We start from the raw sequence: 12,975 nt of genomic DNA, 5'->3' as shown, positions 1-12,975 counted from the left end.
GTAACTCCCTGCATCAGTCTGCTCTTTGTCTCTCTCTCTCTCACTCTCCCTATCTCCGTTAACATGAACCCTTCCATCAGTCTGCTCTCTGTCTCACTCTTTCTCACTCTCCCTATCTCCGTTAACATGAACCCTTCCATCAGTCTGCTCTCTGTCTCTCTCTTTCTCACTCTCCCTCTGTATGTTACTGTGAACCCCTGCATCAGTATGCTCTTTGTCTCTCTCTTTCTCACTCTCCGTCTCTCCGTTACCATGAACCCCTGCATCATTCTGCTCTTTGTCTCTCTCTTTCTCACTCTCCCTCTCTCCGTTACTGTGAACCCCTGCTTCAGTCTGCTCTCTGAATCTCTATTTCTCCCTCTCCCTATCTCCGTTACCGTGAACCCCTGTATCACTCTGCTCTTTGTCTCTCTCTCTCTCACTCTTCTTCTCTATGTTACTGTGAACCCCTGCATCAGTATGCTCTTTGTCTCTCTCTTTCTCACTCTCCCTTTCTCCGTTAGCGAGAACAGCTGCATCAGTCTGCTCTTTGTCTCTCTCTTTCTCCCTCTCCCTCTCTCTGTTACCGTGAAACCCTGCATCAATCTGCTCTTTGTCTCTCTCTTTCTCACTCTCCCTCTCTCCGTTACCGTGAACCCCTGCATTAGTCTGCTCTGTGTCTCTCTCTTTCTCACTCTCCCTCTCTCCGTTACCGTGAACCCCTGCATTAGTCTGCTCTCTGTCTCTCTCTTTCTCGCTCTCCCTCTCTCGGTTACCGTGAACCCCTGCATCAGTCTGCTCTTTGTCTCTCTCTATTTCTCGCTCTCCCTCTCTCCGTTACTGTGAGCACCTGCATCAGTCTGCTCTTTGTCTCTCTCTTTCTCCCTCTCCCTCTCTCCGTTACCGTGAACCCCTGCATCGGTCTGCTCTTTTTCTCTCGCTCTGTCACTCTCCCTCTCTCCGTTACCGTGAACCCCTGCATCAGTCTGCTATTTGTCTCTCTCTTTCTCACTCTCCCTCTCTCCGTAACCGTGAACCCCTGCATCAGTCTGCTCTTTGTCTCTCTCTCTCACTCTCCCTCTCTCTGTTACTGTGAACCCGTGCATTAGTCTGCTCTTTGTCTCTCTCTCTCTCTCTCTCGCTCTCCATCTCTCCGTTACCGTGAACCCCTGTATCAGTCTGCCCTTTGTCTCTCTCTTTCTCGCTCTCCCTCTCTCAATTACCGTGATCCCCTACATCAGTCTGCTCTTTGTCTCTCTCTTTCTCTCTCTCCTTCTCGCCGTTACCGTGAACCCCTGCATCAGTCTGCTCTTTGTCTCTCTCTCTCTCACTCTCCCTGTTTCCTTACCGTGAACCCCTGCATCAGTATGCTCTTTGTTTCTCTCTCTCTCACTCTCCCTCTCTCCGTTACCGTGAGCACCTGCATCAGTCTGCTCTTTGTCTCTCTCTTTCTCACTCTCCCTCTCTCCGTTACTGTGAACACCTGCATCGGTCTGCTCATTGTCTCTCTTTTTGTCGCTCTCCCTCTCTCTGTTACCGTAAACCCCTGCATCAGTCTGCTGTTTTTCTCTCTCTTTGTCACTCTCCCTCTCTCTGTTACCGTGAACCCCTGCATCAGTCTGCTCTTTGTCACTTTCTTTCTCGCTCTCCCCCTCTCCGTTTCCGTGAACCCCGGCATCAGTCTGCTCTCTGTCTCTCTCTGTCTCGATCTCCCTATCTCCGTTACCGTGAACCCCTGCATCAGTCTGCTCTTTGTCTCTGTCTCTTTCTCGCTCTCCCTCTCTCCGTTACCGTGAGCACCTGCATCAATCTGAAATTTGTCTCTCTCTTTCTCGCTCTCCCTCTCTCCATTACCGTGAACCCCTACATCAGTCTGCTCTTTGTCTCTCTCTTTCTCTCTCTCCTTCTCGCCGTTACCGTGAACCCCTGCATCAGTCTGCTCTTTGTCTCTCTCTCTCTCACTCTCCCTGTCTCCGTTACCGTGAACCCCTGCATCAGTATGCTCTTTGTTTCTCTCTCTCTCACTCTCCCTCTCTCCGTTACCGTGAGCACCTGCATCAGTCTGCTCTTTGTCTCTCTCTTTCTCACTCTCCCTCTCTCCGTTACTGTGAAGCCCTGCATCGGTCTGCTCATTGTCTCTCTTTTTGTCGCTCTCCCTCTCTCCGTTACCGTAGCCCCTGCATCAGTCTGCTCTTTTTCTCTCTCTCTGTCACTCTCCCTCTCTCCGTAACCGTGAACCCTGCATCAGTCTGCTCTTTGTCTCTCACTCTCTCACTCTCCCACTCTCTGTTACCGTGAACCCCTGCATCAGTCTGCTCTTTGTCTCTCTCTTTCTCACTCTCCCTCTTTCCGTAACCGTGAACCCCTGCATCAGTCTGCTCTTTGTCTCTCTCTCTCACTCTCCCTCTCTCTGTTACCGTGAACCCCTGCATCAGTCTGCTCTTTGTCTCTCTCTTTCTCGCTCTCCCTCTCTACGTTACCGTAACTCCCTGCATCAGTCTGCTCTTTGTCTCTCTCTCTCTCACTCTCCCTATCTCCGTTAACATGAACCCTTCCATCAGTCTGCTCTCTGTCTCACTCTTTCTCACTCTCCCTATCTCCGTTAACATGAACCCTTCCATCAGTCTGCTCTCTGTCTCTCTCTTTCTCACTCTCCCTCTGTATGTTACTGTGAACCCCTGCATCAGTATGCTCTTTGTCTCTCTCTTTCTCACTCTCCCTTTCTCCGTTACCGAGAACAGCTGCATCAATCTGCTCTTTGTCTCTCTCTTTCTCCCTCTCCCTCTCTCTGTTACCTTGAAACCCTGCATCAATCTGCTCTTTGTCTCTCTCTTTCTCACTCTCCCTCTCTCCGTTACCGTGAACCCATGCATTAGTCTGCTCTTTGTCTCTCTCTTTCTCACTCTCCCTCTCTCCGTTACCGTGAACCCCTGCATTAGTCTGCTCTCTGTCTCTCTCTTTCTCGCTCTCCCTCTCTCCGTTACCGTGAACCCCTGCATCGGTCTGCTCGTTGTCTCTATTTTTGTCGCTCTCCCTCTCTCCGTTACCGTAAACCCCTGCATCAGTCTGCTCTTTGTCTCTCTCTTTCTCGCTCTCCCTCTCTACGTTACCGTAACTCCCTGCATCAGTCTGCTCTTTGTCTCTCTCTCTCTCACTCTCCCTATCTCCGTTAACATGAACCCTTCCATCAGTCTGCTCTCTGTCTCACTCTTTCTCACTCTCCCTATCTCCGTTAACATGAACCCTTCCATCAGTCTGCTCTCTGTCTCTCTCTTTCTCACTCTCCCTCTGTATGTTACTGTGAACCCCTGCATCAGTATGCTCTTTGTCTCTCTCTTTCTCACTCTCCCTTTCTCCGTTACCGAGAACAGCTGCATCAATCTGCTCTTTGTCTCTCTCTTTCTCCCTCTCCCTCTCTCTGTTACCTTGAAACCCTGCATCAATCTGCTCTTTGTCTCTCTCTTTCTCACTCTCCCTCTCTCCGTTACCGTGAACCCCTGCATCAGTCTGCTCTTTGTCTCTCTCTTTCTCGCTCTCCCTCTCTCCGTTACCCTGAACCCCTGCATCAGTCTGCTCTTTGTCTCTCTATCTCACTCTCCTTCTCTCCGTTACCGTGAACCCCTGCATCAGTCTGCTCTTTGTCTCTCACTCTCTCACTCTCCCACTCTCTGTTACCGTGAACCCCTGCATCAGTCTGCTCTTTGTCTCACTCTCTCTCACTCTCCCTCTCTCCGTTACCGTAAACCACTGCATCAGTCTGCTCTCTGTCTCTCTCTTTCTCACTCTCCCTCGCTCCGTTACCGTGAACCCCTGCATCGGTCTGCTCGTTGTCTCTCTTTTTGTCGCTCTCCCTCTCTCCGTTACCGTAAACCCCTGCATCAGTCTGCTCTTTTTCTCTCTCTCTGTCTCTCTCCCTCTCTCCGTTACCGTGAACCCCTGCATCAGTCTGCTCTTTGTCACTTTCTTTCTCGCTCTCCCCCTCTCCGTTTCCGTGAACCCCGGCATCAGTCTGCTCTGTCTCTCTCTGTCTCGCTCTCCCTATCTCCGTTACCGTGAACCCCTGCATCAGTCTGCTCTTTGTCTCTCTCTCTCTCACTCTCCCTCTCTCTGTTACTGTGCACCCGTGCATTAGTCTGCTCTTTGTCTCTCTCTCTCTCTCGCTCTCCCTCTCTCCGTTACCGTGAACCCCTGCATCAGTCTGCTCTTTGTCTCTCTCTTTCTCGCTCTCCCTCTCTCAGTAACCGTGAACCCCTGCATCAGTCTGCTCTTTGTCTCTCTCTCTCACACTCTCCCTCTCTCTGTTACCGTGATCCCCTGCATCGGTCTGCACTTTGTCTCTCTCTTTCTCGCTCTCCCTCGGTCCGTTACCGTGAACCCCTGCATCAGTCTGCTCTTTGTCTCTCTCTTTCTCACTCTCCCTCTCTCCGTTAACGTGAACCCCTGCATCAGTCTGCTCTTTGACTCTCTCTTTCTTTCTCTCCCTCTCTCCGTTACCGTGAACCCCTGCATTAGTCTGCTCTTTGTCTCACTCTCAGTCACTCTCCCTCTCTCCGTTACCGTGAACACCTGCATCAGTCTGCTCTTTGTCTCTCTCTCTCTCACTTTCCCTCTCTCTGTTACTGTGAACCCGTGCATTAGTCTGCTCTTTGTCTCTCTCTCTCTCTCGCTCTCCCTCTCTCCGTTACCGTGAACCCCTGCATCAGTCTGCTCTTTGTCTCTCTCTTTCTCACTCTCCCTCTCTACGTTACCGTAACTCCCTGCATCAGTCTGCTCTTTGTCTCTCTCTCTCTCACTCTCCCTCTCTCCGTTACCGTGAACCCCTGCATCAGTCTGCCCTTCTTCTCTCTCTCTCTCACTCTCCATCTCTCTGTTACCGTGAAGCCCTGCATCAATCTGAAATTTGTCTCTCTCTTTCTCGCTCTCCCTCTCTCCGTTACCGTGAACCCCTGCATCAGTCTGCTCTTTGTCTCTCTCTCTCTCACTCTCCCTGTCTCCGTTACCGTGAACCCCTGCATCAGTATGCTCTTCGTTTCTCTCTCTCTCACTCTCCCTCTCTCCATTACCGTGAGCACCTGCATCAGTCTGCTCTTTGTCTCTCTCTTTCTCACGCTCCCTCTCTCCGTTACCGTGAACCCCTGCATCGGTCTGCTCGTTGTCTCTCTTTTTGTCGCTCTCCCTCTCTCCGTTACCGTAAACCCCTGCATCAGTCTGCTCTTTTTCTCTCTCTCTGTCACTCTCCCTCTCTCCGTTACCGTGAACCCCTGCATCAGTCTGCTCTTTGTCACTTTCTTTCTCGCTCTCCCCCTCTCCGTTTCCGTGAACCCCGGCATCAGTCTGCTCTCTGTCTCTCTCTGTCTCGCTCTCCCTATCTCCGTTACCGTGAACCCCTGCATCAGTCTGCTCTTTGTCTCTCTCTCTCTCACTCTCCCTCTCTCTGTTACTGTGCACCCGTGCATTAGTCTGCTCTTTGTCTCTCTCTCTCTCTCGCTCTCCCTCTCTCCGTTACCGTGAACCCCTTCATCAGTCTGCTCTTTGTCTCTCTCTTTCTCGCTCTCCCTCTCTCAGTAACCGTGAACCCCTGCATCACTCTGCTCTTTGTCTCTCTCTCTCACACTCTCCCTCTCTCTGTTACCGTGAACCCCTGCATCGGTCTGCAGTTTGTCTCTCTCTCTCTCACTCTCCCTCGCTCCGTTACCGTGAACCCCTGCATCGGTCTGCTCTTTGTCTCTCTCTTTCTCGCTCTCCCTCTCTCCGTTACCGTAAACCCCTGCATCAGTCTGCTCTCTGTCTCTCTCTTTCTCGCTCTCCCTCTCTCCGTTACCGTGAACCCCTGCATCAGTCTGCTCTTTGTCTCTCTCTCTCTCACTCTCCCTCTCTCTGTTACTGTGAACCCGTGCATTAGTCTGCTCTTTGTCTCTCTCTCTCTCTCGCTCTCCCTCTCTCCATTACCGTGAACCCCTGCATCAGTCTGCTCTTTGTCTCTCTCTTTCTCACTCTCCCTCTCTACGTTACCGTAACTCCCTGCATCAGTCTGCTCTTTGTCTCTCTCTCTCTCACTCTCCCTCTCTCTGTTACCGTGAAGCCCTGCATCAATCTGAAATTTGTCTCTCTCTTTCTCGCTCTCCCTCTCTCCGTTACCGTGAACCCCTGCATCGGTCTGCTCGTTGTCTCTCTTTTTGTCGCTCTCCCCCTCTCCGTTTCCGTGAACCCCGGCATCAGTCTGCTCTCTGTCTCTCTCTGTCTCGCTCTCCCTATCTCCGTTACCGTGAACCCCTGCATCAGTCTGCTCTTTGTCTCTCTCTCTCTCACTCTCCCTCTCACTGTTACTGTGCACCCGTGCATTAGTCTGCTCTTTGTCTCTCTCTCTCTCTCGCTCTCCCTCTCTCCGTTACCGTGAACCCCTGCATCAGTCTGCTCTTTGTCTCTCTCTTTCTCGCTCTCCCTCTCTCAGTAACCGTGAACCCCTGCATCAGTCTGCTCTTTGTCTCTCTCTCTCACACTCTCCCTCTCTCTGTTACCGTGAACCCCTGCATCGGTCTGCACTTTGTCTCTCTCTTTCTTGCTCTCCCTCACTCCGTTACCATGAACCCCTGCATCAGTCTGCTCTTTGTCTCTCTCTTTCTCACTCTCCCTCTCTCCGTTACCGTGAACCCCTGCATCAGTCTGCTCTTTGACTCTCTCTTTCTCTCTCTCCCTCTCTCCGTTACCGTGAACCCCTGCATTAGTCTGCTCTTTGTCTCACTCTCAGTCACTCTCCCTCTCTCCGTTACCGTGAACACCTGCATCAGTCTGCTCTTTGTCTCTCTCTCTCTCACTCTCCCTCACTCCGTTACCGTGAACCCCTGCATCGGTCTGCTCTTTGTCTCTCTCTTTCTCGCTCTCCCTCTGTCCGTTACCGTAAACCCCTGCATCAGTCTGCTCTCTGTCTCTCTCTTTCTCGCTCTCCCTCTCTCCGTTACCGTGAACCCCTGCAACAGTCTGCTCTTTGTCTCTCTCTCTCTCACTCTCCCTCTCTCTATTACTGTGAACCCGTGCATTAGTCTGCTCTTTGTCTCTCTCTCTCTCTCTCGCTCTCCCTCTCTCCGTTACCGTGAACCCCTGCATCAGTCTGCTCTTTGTCTCTCTCTCTCTCACTCTCCCTCTGTATGTTACTGTGAACCCCTGCATCAGTATGCTCTTTGTCTCTCTCTTTCTCACTCTCCCTTTCTCCGTTACCGAGAACAGCTGCATCAATCTGCTCTTTGTCTCTCTCTTTCTCCCTCTCCCTCTCTCTGTTACCTTGAAACCCTGCATCAATCTGCTCTTTGTCTCTCTCTTTCTCACTCTCCCTCTCTCCGTTACCGTGAACCCCTGCATCAGTCTGCTCTTTGTCTCTCTCTTTCTCGCTCTCCCTCTCTCCGTTACCCTGAACCCCTGCATCAGTCTGCTCTTTGTCTCTCTATCTCACTCTCCTTCTCTCCGTTACCGTGAACCCCTGCATCAGTCTGCTCTTTGTCTCTCACTCTCTCACTCTCCCACTCTCTGTTACCGTGAACCCCTGCATCAGTCTGCTCTTTGTCTCACTCTCTCTCACTCTCCCTCTCTCCGTTACCGTAAACCACTGCATCAGTCTGCTCTCTGTCTCTCTCTTTCTCACTCTCCCTCGCTCCGTTACCGTGAACCCCTGCATCGGTCTGCTCGTTGTCTCTCTTTTTGTCGCTCTCCCTCTCTCCGTTACCGTAAACCCCTGCATCAGTCTGCTCTTTTTCTCTCTCTCTGTCTCTCTCCCTCTCTCCGTTACCGTGAACCCCTGCATCAGTCTGCTCTTTGTCACTTTCTTTCTCGCTCTCCCCCTCTCCGTTTCCGTGAACCCCGGCATCAGTCTGCTCTGTCTCTCTCTGTCTCGCTCTCCCTATCTCCGTTACCGTGAACCCCTGCATCAGTCTGCTCTTTGTCTCTCTCTCTCTCACTCTCCCTCTCTCTGTTACTGTGCACCCGTGCATTAGTCTGCTCTTTGTCTCTCTCTCTCTCTCGCTCTCCCTCTCTCCGTTACCGTGAACCCCTGCATCAGTCTGCTCTTTGTCTCTCTCTTTCTCGCTCTCCCTCTCTCAGTAACCGTGAACCCCTGCATCAGTCTGCTCTTTGTCTCTCTCTCTCACACTCTCCCTCTCTCTGTTACCGTGATCCCCTGCATCGGTCTGCACTTTGTCTCTCTCTTTCTCGCTCTCCCTCGGTCCGTTACCGTGAACCCCTGCATCAGTCTGCTCTTTGTCTCTCTCTTTCTCACTCTCCCTCTCTCCGTTAACGTGAACCCCTGCATCAGTCTGCTCTTTGACTCTCTCTTTCTTTCTCTCCCTCTCTCCGTTACCGTGAACCCCTGCATTAGTCTGCTCTTTGTCTCACTCTCAGTCACTCTCCCTCTCTCCGTTACCGTGAACACCTGCATCAGTCTGCTCTTTGTCTCTCTCTCTCTCACTCTCCCTCTCTCTGTTACTGTGAACCCGTGCATTAGTCTGCTCTTTGTCTCTCTCTCTCTCTCGCTCTCCCTCTCTCCGTTACCGTGAACCCCTGCATCAGTCTGCTCTTTGTCTCTCTCTTTCTCACTCTCCCTCTCTACGTTACCGTAACTCCCTGCATCAGTCTGCTCTTTGTCTCTCTCTCTCTCACTCTCCCTCTCTCCGTTACCGTGAACCCCTGCATCAGTCTGCCCTTCTTCTCTCTCTCTCTCACTCTCCATCTCTCTGTTACCGTGAAGCCCTGCATCAATCTGAAATTTGTCTCTCTCTTTCTCGCTCTCCCTCTCTCCGTTACCGTGAACCCCTGCATCAGTCTGCTCTTTGTCTCTCTCTCTCTCACTCTCCCTGTCTCCGTTACCGTGAACCCCTGCATCAGTATGCTCTTCGTTTCTCTCTCTCTCACTCTCCCTCTCTCCATTACCGTGAGCACCTGCATCAGTCTGCTCTTTGTCTCTCTCTTTCTCACGCTCCCTCTCTCCGTTACCGTGAACCCCTGCATCGGTCTGCTCGTTGTCTCTCTTTTTGTCGCTCTCCCTCTCTCCGTTACCGTAAACCCCTGCATCAGTCTGCTCTTTTTCTCTCTCTCTGTCACTCTCCCTCTCTCCGTTACCGTGAACCCCTGCATCAGTCTGCTCTTTGTCACTTTCTTTCTCGCTCTCCCCCTCTCCGTTTCCGTGAACCCCGGCATCAGTCTGCTCTCTGTCTCTCTCTGTCTCGCTCTCCCTATCTCCGTTACCGTGAACCCCTGCATCAGTCTGCTCTTTGTCTCTCTCTCTCTCACTCTCCCTCTCTCTGTTACTGTGCACCCGTGCATTAGTCTGCTCTTTGTCTCTCTCTCTCTCTCGCTCTCCCTCTCTCCGTTACCGTGAACCCCTTCATCAGTCTGCTCTTTGTCTCTCTCTTTCTCGCTCTCCCTCTCTCAGTAACCGTGAACCCCTGCATCAGTCTGCTCTTTGTCTCTCTCTCTCACACTCTCCCTCTCTCTGTTACCGTGAACCCCTGCATCGGTCTGCAGTTTGTCTCTCTCTCTCTCACTCTCCCTCGCTCCGTTACCGTGAACCCCTGCATCGGTCTGCTCTTTGTCTCTCTCTTTCTCGCTCTCCCTCTCTCCGTTACCGTAAACCCCTGCATCAGTCTGCTCTCTGTCTCTCTCTTTCTCGCTCTCCCTCTCTCCGTTACCGTGAACCCCTGCATCAGTCTGCTCTTTGTCTCTCTCTCTCTCACTCTCCCTCTCTCTGTTACTGTGAACCCGTGCATTAGTCTGCTCTTTGTCTCTCTCTCTCTCTCGCTCTCCCTCTCTCCATTACCGTGAACCCCTGCATCAGTCTGCTCTTTGTCTCTCTCTTTCTCACTCTCCCTCTCTACGTTACCGTAACTCCCTGCATCAGTCTGCTCTTTGTCTCTCTCTCTCTCACTCTCCCTCTCTCTGTTACCGTGAAGCCCTGCATCAATCTGAAATTTGTCTCTCTCTTTCTCGCTCTCCCTCTCTCCGTTACCGTGAACCCCTGCATCGGTCTGCTCGTTGTCTCTCTTTTTGTCGCTCTCCCCCTCTCCGTTTCCGTGAACCCCGGCATCAGTCTGCTCTCTGTCTCTCTCTGTCTCGCTCTCCCTATCTCCGTTACCGTGAACCCCTGCATCAGTCTGCTCTTTGTCTCTCTCTCTCTCACTCTCCCTCTCACTGTTACTGTGCACCCGTGCATTAGTCTGCTCTTTGTCTCTCTCTCTCTCTCGCTCTCCCTCTCTCCGTTACCGTGAACCCCTGCATCAGTCTGCTCTTTGTCTCTCTCTTTCTCGCTCTCCCTCTCTCAGTAACCGTGAACCCCTGCATCAGTCTGCTCTTTGTCTCTCTCTCTCACACTCTCCCTCTCTCTGTTACCGTGAACCCCTGCATCGGTCTGCACTTTGTCTCTCTCTTTCTTGCTCTCCCTCACTCCGTTACCATGAACCCCTGCATCAGTCTGCTCTTTGTCTCTCTCTTTCTCACTCTCCCTCTCTCCGTTACCGTGAACCCCTGCATCAGTCTGCTCTTTGACTCTCTCTTTCTCTCTCTCCCTCTCTCCGTTACCGTGAACCCCTGCATTAGTCTGCTCTTTGTCTCACTCTCAGTCACTCTCCCTCTCTCCGTTACCGTGAACACCTGCATCAGTCTGCTCTTTGTCTCTCTCTCTCTCACTCTCCCTCACTCCGTTACCGTGAACCCCTGCATCGGTCTGCTCTTTGTCTCTCTCTTTCTCGCTCTCCCTCTGTCCGTTACCGTAAACCCCTGCATCAGTCTGCTCTCTGTCTCTCTCTTTCTCGCTCTCCCTCTCTCCGTTACCGTGAACCCCTGCAACAGTCTGCTCTTTGTCTCTCTCTCTCTCACTCTCCCTCTCTCTATTACTGTGAACCCGTGCATTAGTCTGCTCTTTGTCTCTCTCTCTCTCTCTCGCTCTCCCTCTCTCCGTTACCGTGAACCCCTGCATCAGTCTGCTCTTTGTCTCTCTCTCTCTCACTCTCCCTCTTTCCGTTACCGTGAACCCCTGCATCAGTCTGCTCTTTTTCTCTCTCTCTCTCACTCTCCCTCTCTCCGTTACCGTGAACCCATGCATCAGTCTGCTCTTTGCCTCTCTCTTTCTCTCTCTCCTTCTCTCCATTACCGTGAACCCCTGCATCAGTCTGCTCTTTCTCTCTCTCTCTCTCGCTCTCCCTCTCTCCGTTACCGTGAACTCCTGCATCAGTCTGCTCTTTGTCTCTCTCTTTCTCGCTCTCCCTCTCTACGTTACCGTAACCCCCTGCATTAGTCTGCTCTTTGTCTCTCTCTCTCTCACTCTCCCTCTCTCCGTTACCGTGAACCCCTGCATCAGTCTGCTCTTTTTCTCTCTCTCTCCCTCTCCCTCTCTCTGTTACCGTGAAGCCCTGCATCAATCTGAAATTTGTCTCTCTCTTTCTCACTCTCCCTCTCTCCGTTACCGTGAACCCCTGCATCAGTCTGCTCTTTGTCTCTCTCTTTCTCTCTCTCCTTCTCGCCATTACCGGGAACCCCTGCATCAGTCTGCTCTTTGTCTCTCTCTCTCTCACTCTCCCTGTCTCCGTTACCGTGAACCCCTGCATCAGTCTGCTCTTTGTCTCTCTCTTTCTCTCTCCTTCTCGCCGTTACCGTGAACCCCTGCATCAGTCTGCTCTTTGTCTCTCTCTTTCTCACTCTCCCTCTCTCCGTTACCGTGAAACCCTGCATCAATCTGATCTTTGTCTCTCTCTCCGTCACTCTCCCTCTCCCCATTACCATGAACCCCTGCATCATTCTGCTCTTTGACTCTCTCTTTCTCACTCTCCCTCTCTCCGTTACCGTGAACACCTGCATCGGTCTGCTCTTTGTCTCTCTCTCTCTCACTCTCCCTCGCTCCGTTACTGTGAACCCCTGCATCGGTCTGCTCTTTGTCTCTCTCTTTCTCGCCCTCCCTCTCTCCGTTACCGTAAACCCCTGCATCAGTCTGCTCTTTGCCTCTCTCACTCTCACTCTCCCTCTCTCCGTTACCGTAAACCCCTGTATCAGTCTCCTCTTTGTCTCTCTCTTTCTGACTCTCCCTCTCTCCCTTACCGTGAAACCCTGCATCAATCTGCTCTTTGTCTCTCTCTCCGTCACTCTCCCTCTCCCCATTACCGTGAACCCCTGCATCATTCTGCTCTTTGACTCTCTCTTTCTCACTCTCCCTCTCTCCGTTACCGTGAACACCTGCATCGGTCTGCTCATTGTCTTTCTCTGTCTCACTCTCCCTCGCTCCGTTACTGTGAACCCCTGCATCGGTCTGCACTTTGTCTCTCTCTTTCTCGCTCTCCCTCTCTCCGTTACCGTGAACCCCTGCATCAGTCTGCTCTTTGTCTCCCTCTTTCTCACTCTCCCTCTCTCCGTTACCGTGAACCCCTGCATTAGTCTGCTCTTTGTCTCACTCTCAGTCACTCTCCGTCTCTCCGTTACCGTGAACACCTGCATCAGTCTGCTCTTTGTCTCTCTCTCTCTCACTCTCCCTCGTTCCGTTACCGTGAACCCCTGCATCGGTCTGCTCTTTGTCTCTCTCTTTCTCGCTCTCCCTCTCTCCGTTACCGTAAACCCCTGCGTCAGTCTGCTCTCTGTCTCTCTCTTTCTCGCTCTCCCTCTCTCCGTTACCGTGAACCCCTGCATCAGTCTGCTCTTTGTCTCTCTCTTTCTCGCTCTCCCTCTCTCCGTTACCGTGAACCCCTGCATCAGTCTGCTCTTTGCCTCTCTCACTCTCACTCTCCCTCTCTCCATTACCGTGAACCCCTGCATCAGTCTGCTCTTTGTCTCTCTCTTTCTCACTCTCCCTCTCTCCGTAACCGTAAATCCCTGCATCAGTCTGCTCTCTGTCTCTCTCTTTCTCGCTCTCCCTCTCTCCGTTACCGTAAACCCCTGCATCAGTCTGCTCTTTGTCTCTCTCTTTCTCACTCTCCCTCTCTCCGTAACCGTGAACCCCTGCATCAGTCTGCTCTTTGCCTCTCTCTCTCT

This window comes from Hemitrygon akajei, unplaced genomic scaffold (genome assembly GCF_048418815.1).
Source record: "Hemitrygon akajei unplaced genomic scaffold, sHemAka1.3 Scf000156, whole genome shotgun sequence".
Taxonomy (NCBI): Eukaryota; Metazoa; Chordata; class Chondrichthyes; order Myliobatiformes; family Dasyatidae; genus Hemitrygon; species Hemitrygon akajei.
The sequence above is the reverse complement of the archived record's forward strand: the minus strand, read 5'-3'. Positions refer to the sequence as shown.